The sequence below is a fragment of the Mchenga conophoros genome, linkage group LG16, assembly GCF_057382185.1.
Source record: "Mchenga conophoros isolate Kocher_MC1m ecotype Shallow Benthic linkage group LG16, M_conophoros_male_GT1.1, whole genome shotgun sequence".
Taxonomy (NCBI): domain Eukaryota; kingdom Metazoa; phylum Chordata; class Actinopteri; order Cichliformes; family Cichlidae; genus Mchenga; species Mchenga conophoros.
This window is the reverse complement of record NC_140541.1, coordinates 20466260-20478386: the sequence shown is the minus strand read 5'-3', so window position 1 is coordinate 20478386 and position 12127 is coordinate 20466260. Positions and strand designations below refer to the sequence as shown.

At 42.2% G+C, this 12127-nt stretch overlaps 1 protein-coding gene across 7 annotated transcripts in view; it reads right to left on the bottom strand.

Annotated features, from left to right (window-relative positions):
• Positions 1–1514: 1514 nt before the first annotated feature.
• LOC146556674 (poliovirus receptor-like) overlaps positions 1515–12127 on the bottom strand; it is a 35514-nt gene continuing 24901 nt past the window's right edge. The window contains exons 9-14 of one of the 7 annotated variants that reach the window (XR_014889059.1): positions 6308–11823; positions 6118–6211; positions 5015–5160; positions 3958–4057; positions 2852–2931; positions 1515–2523 (exon numbers count right to left, since the gene is read on the bottom strand). The gene's annotated coding sequence lies outside the window, so the exon portion shown is untranslated. Of the gene's footprint in view, positions 2524–2851; positions 2932–3957; positions 4058–5014; positions 5161–6117; positions 11824–12127 lie in introns of all 7 variants that reach the window. The other 6 variants (XR_014889058.1, XR_014889060.1, XR_014889061.1 and 3 more) reach the window with 6 other exon arrangements.

Below are 12127 nucleotides of genomic sequence, written 5' to 3'. Positions count from 1 at the left end.
CTATAATTGACTGAGTCAGGACTCTTCCAGACACTAAACCAAGGCACAATGTACATTTCAATTCCTTTAATTTTAAATATGTTTATACTGTCTATCCTGTAAAATAGTCAGATGTCTATTCATATTAATGTACAGAATTCACCTGCTTGCTGCTACTGCTGCACATTCACCCAGTGTATATACTACATATATATATATATATATAATGTTTTTCCTCTACACCCCCCCAATTTTTTGGCACATGTCGAGGAGCATGTCAGGCTACATTTCACTGTGTGTTATACTTGTATAACTGCATGTGACAAATAAAGAACCTTGAAACTTGAGAGTTTACTGGTCAAAACTATTTATTAAACAAATAAAACACATTTTTTTAACCACCAAAAAATACACGTTCAAAGCAACACAACAGCGGCCCAATATCAGACAAAACTCCACTCTGTAGAGTAGGCAATCGTAATGAAGCAGTTGGTTTTATTTTGTGGATTCAAGCTGCTCTTTGTATTTTTGGCCACCAGATGTCACCAAACAGGACTGTGTTGAAAAGCTTCGAGTAATGAACCGTTTTTCAATACAAGCTTCAGTGCTTCAGAAAGCTTCATTTGGCCATCACTACTGTACACCTACTTACTGGTTTTGTCGCATCAGTCTGTGTCTCTGAGTTAACTTGTGTTTCTCCTACAGCTCCGAACCGCAACAAATGCGCGTGCTCTTTGTGAGCTCGTTCCCGTCTCGTAACCAGCGCGTTCTGCCGTCAAGGGCGATCATTGGTTAAATGTGATCATGTGACTGATGCAAGCCAGATCCTTTTATTTAGCAAAACTGTGATTAATAGTTAAATATTATTGTTGAGGGGCACAGACAGGACTCCGCACGCACACACACATTAAAAAAAAAATTATATATATATTTTTTTTAAAGTTGCCTCAACAAAAGGGCACTTTGGGCACCCATCAGGAAAGGGGCGGGTGCTCAAGTCCCTCTAGCCCCCCCCCTCTGCACGTGCCTGCGTACTTTTCTCCCTCCCTCGCGCTCACACACAGACACATAACGGATATGGCAGTCCATTCTCCCTACAGCACGGACTACACTGCCCATGATGCTACATTCTTTAGCGCTATGCCTGTAATCCTCTGCCTGTTGCCTTCATTTTAAATCATGCAGCATGAATAGTATCTGACCTTCTTGATGAATGCTCAATCATCCAGGTAAGAAAATCCACAAAAGTTGATTCTGTTCTTCTTGAAGTAGCATTTTCAAGAAGATGTTTTGTCACTCATCAAAATATCATCCAAGTGACAGTGAGCACCTGGATGGTCTTTCCCTTTTAGGTGAAAAGGTGCTGGTTTCAGTCATTATGCAAATGCACTGTTTATAAGATTGGGGAAACTGCAGTCAGCTGAGACTGAAGAAGTCACTTGGATGAGTGACGAAACATTTCTCCCACTGAAAACCCTGATTTCCAGATTAACAGAATCAACTTTTGAAGATTTACTTACCTGGACGATTGAGCCTGCATTAGGATCGTATTTTCTAGTCTTTGGCTTGGAAGGACGTTTGCTTGGAAGCATATCTGGCGATGCTTCAACCTCTGCTTTGCGTTTGTGTGGGAGCCCTGTCAAAAAACCTGTCCATTATGCTAGCAGTGTCCAAGCATTCTTTTTTTAATCCATACCGTGCCCCCACTTTGGGTACCACTAGCATAATAGATAATGAAGTGCCATCTGCTGGTTATTTCACCTCATTACATGCCGATGAATCATTTCAGGTAAATTCATTCTGTGCATTCAAATCTTTTCCAAAAGATGGCAGATCAAGACACTTCAAAACATGCAAATATGTCAAGCTTAATGTTGGCAAAATGGACTTTAAACAAGAACATCATTTTTATTAAAACCACAAGTACTCCTCTCAGTAGACTGAGTCTGTTCTCCTGCAACACTGTTTGGCAGCTGGTCTGTACAAGTGTTCATTCATAGTTTTGATGTCTTCAGTGAAAATCTACAATGTAAATAGGCACGAAAATAAAGAAAATCCAGCTGAATTTGGTTTCTATCTCAAGCAAGTATATTTATACCATGAAGTCCACACAAAACAGATGATCAGAGGGTTTCATTGAGATTACTTTGTGTGAAGACAGCAGTGAAATATTCTACTTAGCCTTTTACATTTTGAAATGGAAAGCAGCTTAAAGAAAACACAGTACATGACATCAAAGTGCATTTAGAGTATAAAGAGACATGGTGCTGAATGATTACATTTTTATAGCTGTGGATAATCTTTGCAGTGTTAACATGTTTTTGTGCCGGTGGTTCTAATACTAATAAGCGGGTGGAAAACAATAAAACTGCTGCAACCAGTTTTATTGCTGATGAAACCCAAATGGCAATGACAGGCAGATGGGGATATAGATGAGAACCAAGAATCTTCATCCATTTTTCATCCTATTTAGTAGTCGAGTCTGGAACAAAAGGATGGTGGCGCCTTCGGTCCAAATGTCTTCCACAACTGCCAGAGACACTCCTGAGGCAGAGAATTCAGACACATTGTTTAAAGCTGTGTTTAAATTTAACTGAACATAAAAAGACTTTCAGCGTTTCTGCAGATATTAGAAAAAGATATTAATTTAAATGTTCTAAGTAGTCAACACACATAATAGTAATGAAAAAATGATAAGTTAATACATTTATTGCTCAACTGCTCTCTCAAAAAGGCAGTTACAATAATTAAAAAGAAATATTGTGCATAACTAAAGCTATAAAGTATGGCATACATAACACATACAGACATTAAGTCATTATTCGCCCCCAACACACGCACACGCCCATCTTTTCCCATTGTTTAAACATACCTTTTGTGCTGCCTCTTTTTTTCTTCTTTTAAATATACTGATCACCTTCCTGGAGCTTGCTGCACTGGACATCTTCCTGGCTGAAGAATTATAAAATATTTTACTTACTACTACTACTTATTTACTATTAGCTGACAATGACGAGTGGTCGAATAATTTTTTTGAACCATTCCTAAAATAGCAATAAAACACTGAAAACACACTACTCCACATAAATCTGTATGATTGGCAAGTGTATTTATAAAGCACTTTTAGTTATATGTAAACTCAATGTGCTTAATACAAACGAGTTACTGACAACGCGTATGTAGGTGATGTCAAGTAAAAGTAATTATTCTACAGAAAGTTTTTTCCATCTGTGTTTTATAATTAATATTACTGCTGCAGATGGTTAAGGTTGATGCTTTTCACTCTGTTTAATCTAAAGTAATAATGGATTGCATTTATATAGCGCTTTTCTAGGCACCCAAAGCGCTTTGCAATTGCAATTTCACTATTCATTCACTCTCACACACTGGTGGAGGTAAGCTACAGCTGCAACTGGCTGCCATATCGCGCCATTGGCCCTTCTAGCCAACACCAGTAGGCGGTAGGGTAAAGTGTTTTGCCAGGACAGAGAGCAGGGGGATCGAACCGGCAACCTTCCGGTTACAGATGAGCTTCCCAACCCCCTGAGCCACGGTCGCCCCAGCAATAATCATATTTAATAAAATCCACTATGACTGTCCTGTGAGGACAGCATTTCTCTGAAGAAACAGTTGTTTAAGAGCTCAAAAAATAGCATCAAAATCATGATTGTTTTTTAGAAAAAACAAACAAAGAAAAGAAGACTGAATTAAAGGGCTTAGGTGATGTGCGACACAGTAAGATGCAGATTAGTGTGAAATCAGAATTTTCAACTACTTCAGATCTTCCTAGGCTGGACTTTAACTTTATTGTATTTGGTTGTATTTGTTTTTTGTTTTGTTTTTTTGTGAAATTTCAAATAAACATCAGTGACTAAATGCATCAGATATTTCTGTCAAGGTTTATGATAAGCTTTGATATAAGGAGTTTTCCATATTATGCTACATATTAAGTGTATGCTGGGTTATGGTTCTAAGTACCTTTGAAAATGTCTGCATCTATAGAAGTACCACGCTGCAGCTCCAACAACATTCAGAGAAAGCAGAGCACCAAATAAGACCCAAACAGCACAGCATGCTTCTACAGGGACACAAGAAGGAAGAATATAATGAGATTGGGATGTGTTGTTTACACTTTCATTGCATTTAGTTTTGAATTTCACATTTGGATGAATCAAACAGTATTCAAACACCTGTACCCAACGTATTCCCGATATGACCTAGAAAACAACAATCAGTAGCTTGAACATCCTCCGAGGTGAAACTGACTTGAATAATAATGTGTTGCACTGGATGCACCATCCCATTCAAACTCATCCAAAAGCATGTCTTTATCTTGGAGCCGGTTGGAGCAGATGAGCCTGGTTCTGGAGGTTTCTTCCTGTTAAAAGGGAATTTTCCCTTCCCACTCTCGCCAAAGTGCTTGCTCATAGGGCATCATGATTGTTGGGGTTTTCTGTGTTCTGTATACTATTGTAGGGTCTTTACCTTATAATATAAAGCGCCTTGAGGCAACTGTTGTTGTGATTTGCTGCTATATAAATAAATCTGAACTGAAACTTGTATGTGGTGCTGGCTGCGGTTTAAGTCAACCACTTCATTAAAATATCTGTTTATCAAGGAATTCTAACCTGTTGTTTCAGGATGGTTGGAATAGTTTTACTTTAAATCTGGAAGCAAATGTTTCTCTTTCAATCCTTGACAGAAGTCAACAAAGAAGAAAACTGAACAACATCACAATGAAAACATCTACAAAAGGTCAAATCCAAAACGAATATTGAACTGAATATGATCATATACTGCACTGGGTAAGGCATCCATTATCCATTAACTTGTCTGTTTTGTGCTGACTTTAGGGTAAGGCAACCACTTCTCTAAACTAGCTGCTTACCAAAGAAATCTGTCTAGATGTTCGAGTTTCCTTTGACAGGAATGGACAAAAAAGAAAACAGAATAACAACACACAAAAGCTCAGAAATCACAAAAACAATTCAGAAGATTTTGACAAACTGCACAGCTAAATACAAGTTCACTTCACCTGATGCCACATGCACATACAGCTGACTGTGTTTTCTTCCATATGCTTCACACTGATAGAGGCCATTTAGGTCAGAGCTCAGACTCAGCAGTTGTAGCTTTGCACCCTTTACTTTGACAGCAGACTGCAGCAAAGATTGGCCAGATCTGGAAAAACATGAACGAGACTCTACATGAAATTTTACAGAGAGGGCAGTACAATGTGAGTTGTGCCAAAAGTCAAAAGAATTTCAGTTATTAGCTCTTTGTTAGCAATGCTAAACTGCACACTGTGGTATTCAAGAGTCTGGCTTCATAGCAGAAGAGTCCAGAGTCTGAACTCTCCAGACCTTTCACCACATTTGCAGCTAGTATCGTCAGGTTATAGGTTATGGAATGTTATTAAATAAAGACATAAGAGTACACAGTAGTAAACACGGTCATGTCCTGACTTGTTTTTAGATGTATTGTTTCAAGTTAAAAGTTAACCAGAAAAAAAAGGTTCTGATTGAACATTTTATATGTTTGCTGTGTTCTACTATTAATAAAAAGCAACATTTTTTCAGATCAATGCATTCTGTTTTTATTTACACATTGTCTCAATATTTTTTGTAACTGATTTTGTATCTGCATGTTGATTGCTATACAAAGATTTGGGCAGTAAAACACTTGTTGTCAGCATCCAAATGATGTTTCCTTTGTTGGAAGACCAAAACCTTAGCAGTATATACTATGTGCAGTATTTTTATACGTGTATAAATATATGTCATTTATTTTCTGAATATACAGCTTGCTCACACGCTGCTCCCAGTGCTGATATTTTCTGAAAACACTGTCAGCTAAAGTTTAAATGTTGTATTTTTAAATTGGCTGGCCATCTGATCAGACTGCAGCTTATGTGCTTGAAGTGTTCACACTGAGATTCAATCTGATATTATTGTTTCTACAGTTTATTTTCTGTCTGTCTTTTGCCCTGTCTCCCTCCTCCTCCCTCCTCCTCCCTCCTCCTAAAATTGAACTGACCTCTGTTACAGGTAATATAGCTCTAAATACAATGTCACTCTATCTCTCTAAAGGCTTTTCCAGAACATGTTTGAGCTGAAATCATTATATAAACTACTTTACCTGTACCAGGTAACGTTTGCATTTGGGCTCTCTTCTGTCACACACTCGAATGAGTCCTCTGAAATTGCTCTAATGTTCACTTTGGTGGGAGAGACTGCAAAAACAGAGAGAGAACTGTGTTAGTTCTGGGTGGCAGAAATACTAATGATGTCTGGAAGTGATATTTTTCAAATTTTCCTCTTGTGCAAACCTTGTCGCAAATACTGCAATCCAGTGCTTCACATCAATGTACATAATTATTTTAATTCAGCCACACGTGAGAGTTTTTTCACCATACACAGGTGGACTTGCTGGTGCCTTGCTGGATAATCCAAATGTGGATTATGATGGGCGGACATTCCCCATCATGATTTTGATCAGAAGTCCTGTTTCCATCAGTTATGGAAGGCCGTCCAGGTCCTGAAGCAGCTAAGCAGCCCCAGACTATTGTAGCTTAAATTGTAGACGACAAACTTCTACCGCTTCCCATGTGTGCTGCATGGATCTTATGACTGAGGAGATTGGTGAAGTATAATGAACAGCTTTTGAAACTGCTTTTCCTGTATGACATAACATCTCTTCATGCAGTAAGTAGTGGACCGGAAAAAGAAAAACAATCAAAATTGGTCAGCAACATTACTCTGCCAGACAGGCTGCATCATTACAGTCGTCACTGACTGGTACTTCATCAGAATTACCCAGTATTCCCAACACAGGTCAGGTCCACTAACCTGTAAATCTGCATGGCTCTAAAAAAAATCTAAAACTGATTCGAAGCCTAAAAACTCAAAATTCTAGGTGTATATTGAACTCAACAGATTGCATTAATTATTTTGCACTGTCCAAAAAGTAACCCCCATGCTAAGGCTCCTTGGCAGTGGAAACTGCTGAAATGATTTTTCCATGTTTTGGGAATGAAAAAAATGACTCTTTCCAAAGCCTCTTTTGGAATTCGTTAATAATATTTGAGTTCAGTTCAGTAATGTCACCTTCCAGTTGAGGAGGAGTTGTACAGGGAGATGACCAAAGGCGGGAATGATTTCCTGCTTTTTGGTAATCCCAGTCTCTCACTGAACGTGCTCCTGTGACTAGCCAGTACATCATGGAGTGGGTGGGAGGTATTTTCCATGACTGGCCTTATCTTGGACAACATCTGCCTCTCAGACACCACCCTAACGGAGTCCAACTCCATCCCCAACACATTACTGGCCATATGGACCAGTTTATTTAGTTTGTTGGCATCTGTGACCCTCAACCTGCTGCCCCAGCATGCAACAGCACAGAGGGGGTGTTCGCCCAGGGCACCAAACAGTCCCAGCTCTTTCTAACAGATGGGTTCTGCCTTATAGAAAACCATGCAGATTCTTCCTCAGCCTCTCATTTATAAAAAAAAAAAAACTGCCACTTTGTTTTTTGAGAAAAACTGTCCTGTAATTGGCAGGTTTACTGAAATGAATTGCCTTTATATTTGTACACTAGCACACTGTTAGTTTCTTAGTCCATGGGTGTATTTTAAACACATTTAAAAGTTAGGAAGATCATATCTAAATTCATTGTGGGTCAAAAAGAGTGGTTTGTAATATCAATCTCATTAGGTCGTAGATTTAAAACTGCTTTTATATCACAATTTAAAACAACAACAACAACAACATGGATTTCTGTTCACAGCGCAGCCAATTACCTTCCACTGCTGTCAGTAAGCAGTGTCTGCGATTTTTACAATGACCGCAGTCTTTTTTTTTAAACTTAATTTACAAAAGTACAGGTTTAGATATGATTCGTAGTGAAATCCGCACGAAACGGACGCATTAGAGCAAAGACAAGGCTACATACCGTCAGCATCGCTGGTGAACAGGAGCAAAGAGATAAGCACCAAACCAAAGAGTTTCACAGAAAAGTGGCTGGAATTTCCAGGAAAAAAACTCATGACTGTTTCCACAAGAGATAAGTGATGTGCCAGCAACAGTTAGTGAGTTATTAAGAGATAAGTCTTACAAAATCTGTTAGGGCAAAAAGGAATCTCACAGAAAAATCTACTACCTCTTTGATCTACTGGGAGAGGAGGAGTTTGGCTATTTGCTCTACAATCCTAGGAGGGGATGGCTTTGGAATACGTGATTCTTTGTGCTATTTAAAAGCAACCATAAAAACTCTTCTGAGATTTTTATGACTGCAAATAAAAAATAAAAAAGATTGCAGGATTGCAAGTTTAGGCGAGTTTACAGCCCCAGGTCCAGGTGAAAACAAGTAAAAAAAATATCTTACCTTATCTTCTCTTCAGTTAGAATAATTATATGAATTAAGATGGAGCAATTTATGTGTTGCTGAGTGTAGCATGGTGGAAAAGAATTGAAAGAATCTTCCACTAAACATTTGGGTTGGAATTGCTTTTCATTTTTTTGCTAACTGCATGCTTAGATGTTTTTGTGTCTTGTGTGAGGTGAGTCACACCAATGGGGGAGTTGAGATTCTACTCTAGTCCAGCTGCTAGCTATTTGGAAGCTACAGGAAGCAGTTGATTGGGAAGGATTTTAGCCCTTCTTTATAAAGAGGAGAGGAAACTGGAGGGGTGTTGTTGTTTTTAGTAGGACATTGTTGCAGCAGAGAAGTTGACTTTGGAGGCTCCAGGATAAAAAGTGTACATTTTAAAGGGAAGGATTTTTAACCTGGCCTGGTTTTGCTTTTAAAATAATCTGATAATGTTGGAGGAAGGACTCGTTTTAATTAGGATTCATGTGGATCTGCTCGGATAAAAATACTAGATTGGAGACCTTGTGTGCCCAAGGAAACTAGTCAAAATGTAGAGAAGTTTGAGCTCAAGAACAGAAGCGCCAGGATCTTGTGTAGAGACCCACACTCTAACAACGCCAGGTCTAATAAGGTGGGTGGAAAGCCTTTCTCAGGAAGATGCAAGATTGATATGTTTTTGGGTGCTTGTTCTTCCGAGTGACCACCTTTCCCTGTTTGTAACCAGGCTAACAACTCTAACAACCTGCGGCAGCTTTGGGCCTTGGATTCCAGGCTGGAGTGTGGTGGTTTCTTACTGGTCAATATTAGAGCCCAGGGGTGTCAAACTCATTTTGCATCATGGGCCACATACTGCCCATTTTGATCAGAATTGGTGAAACTCGATTTTCTGTCAGTGTAAAGCAGTTATATATGTAACTGATTTTTATATGATAAGGACAAAGCTGCTGTGACAAAGAAGTCTGTCTGCATGACTCCTTGGAGTCCATCCATCCATCTTCATCCGCTTTATCCGAGGCCAGGTCACGGGGGCAGCAGCCTAAGCAGAGAGGCCCAGACCTCCCTCTCCCCAGCCACCTCCTCCAGCTTATCCGGGGGAACACCAAGGTGTTCCCAGGCCAGCCGAGAGATATAATCTCTCCAGCATGTCCTGGGTCTGCCCCGGAGCTTCCTCCTGGTGGGACATGCCCGGAACACCTCACCCAGGAGGCGCCCAGGGGGCATCCTTGTCAGATGCCCGAACCACCTCAGCTGGCTCCTTTCGATGTGGAGCAGCAGCTGCTCTACTCTGAGCCCCTCCCGGATGGCCGAACTTCTCACCCTATCTCTAAGGGAGAGGCCAGCCACCCTTCGGAGGAAGCTCATTTCTGCCGCTTGTATCCGCGATCTCGTTCTTTCGGTCACTACCCACAGCTCGTGGCCATAGGTGAGGGTAGGGACGTAGATCGACCGGTAAATTGAGAGCTTCGCTTTTACACTCAGCTCCCTCTTCACCACGACGGACCAGTGCAGCGTCCGCATTACTGCAGCTGCAGCCCAAATCCGTCTGTCGATCTCCGGCTCCCTTCTCCCATCACTCGCGAACAAGACCCCGAGATACTTGAACTCCTCCACTTGGGGCAGGAACTCATCCCCGACCCGAGTGGGCACTCCACCCTTTTCCGGCTGAGAACCATGGCCTCAGATTTGGAGGTGCTGATCCTCATTCCCGCTGCTTCACACTCGGCTGCGAACTGGAGGCCCCCACCCGATGAAGCCAACAGAACCACATCATCCGCAAAAAGCAGAGATGAGATTCTGAGGCCACCAAAGTGAAAGCCCTCCGCCACTTGGCTGCGCCTAGAAATCCTGTCCATAAAAATTATGAACAGAACCGGTGACAAAGGGCAGCCCTGGCGGAGCCCATCACCCACCGGGAACGAGTCCGACTTATTGCCAGCAATGCGAACCAAGCTCTTGCAACGGTTGTATAGGGATCGAATGGCCTGTAGCAATGGGCCAGACACCCCATACTCCCGCAACACCTCCCACAGGACACCCCGAGGGACACGGTCGAATGCCTTCTCCAAGTCCACAAAACACATATAGACTGGTTGGGCAAACTCCCATGCACCCTCAAGTATCCTCGAGAGGATAAAGAGCTGGTCCAGTGTTCCGCGACCAGGACGAAAACCGCATTGTTCCTCCTGTATCCGAGGTTCGACTAGCGGACGAACTCTCCTTTCCAGCACCCTGGCATAGACTTTCCCAGGGAGGCTGAGGAGTGTGATCCCCCTGTAGTTGGAACACACCCTCCGGTCCCCCCTCTTAAAGATGGGGACCACCACCTCCTGAGACGCCTGACGGTTTGCCAGAATCTCTTCGAGGCAGTCCGAAAGTCTTTTTCCATGGCAGGAGGCTCCGGTCCATTCGCACCAGAACCTCTCGCCATAAGAACAGTTTCTTCCCCTCTGCTGTTGGACACATGAACAATAACCGTATGACTGTTCCCACCACTAACATATGACCCTACGCTGTGTTCACTGCATCATTCCATGTTTGGCACTGATCACCACCTGCACTCATGTATATATCATGTATATATCTATCTACTTAGCACTTTTAATTCTTATTCTTATTTTTATTTTCATGTCTATTTAAGCGTAATTTATGACAGTATGTTTGCACTGAAGCACCGCAGCAATTTCCTAATGTTGTAAACCTGCTCAACATTTGGCAATAAAACCCTTTCTGATTCTGATTCCCCATCTCTCTGTGATATCTGTGAATGTGAACAGACTAAACACAGTCGTTATCAGGGAGTTTTTGTTCGGCTCCAGCCTTGAGACCGCAGCTGGCGCTGAAAGGGTATCCGCATGAAGTGATGGTGCTTTTTACTTTAGTGCGAACAACTCATATGAATTTCAAAGCAGTTCTAACAGTCCAACACTGGTCTCTCAATCTCCCGTTGGAGAGCCGTGAGCTTCTCCATGATGTTATCAAACTTGCGCTCTGTGATGTTGTCATTCTTGTGCTCAAAGAGCCGATTCTGAGAACTCACGACTAGGGATGGGCACCGGTGTGTAAATGAGTGTCATGAACCGAAGTTCCGAGCGCAGGCAGGACCCAGTAGCAGAACACACACACTAGGGTAGGAGCGAATAAAGAAAGTAATTTTTATTGCAACTAAAGGTGTCCCGTGAGGGTAGCCAGAAAAACAACGTATGGAACCAGAAACCGAGGGACCGCGCAGGGAACGCCGAGAGCGGGGCTGTGAGAGGCTGTAAAACAAAAAGAGAGACAGATTACTGGGGTGCGGAAAAAAGGCAGCATACGAGGGAAGGTGGAGTGTGCGTCTCACGGTGATAGCCGGGCCGAGTGAACCAGAGGGGGGTGGAGCTCCAAAAGGGGTCGAGACGGCGAAGCTGATGGTGAACCAAATCTCAGGCGGACAGGTGGACAGGCAGGTGGCTCGAAAACAAAAACACGCCGAGTTGTGATCTGGGTACACAGGGAAAAAACAGTGTTAGGTCCGATGGAGAGTTTGTCATAAGAGTTCTTTTCCCGCAGGCGTACGTTACCGCTGAGAGGCGACTACGGACTGGCGTGGAGCAGCAGGTAGGGCAGGATTAAATAGTCCACCTGGTGATCGCCTGGGATGGGATGCAGGTGTGGGGTTAGCAGCCACGCTCGTGGGCGTGGACATCCCAGCAGCACCCCGGACGCCGGGCCGCGGACCATGACAATGAGATTACACAACCGAAAAGCAGCGCACATTTCAGTGCTTTATTTCGGTGCTTTTTTT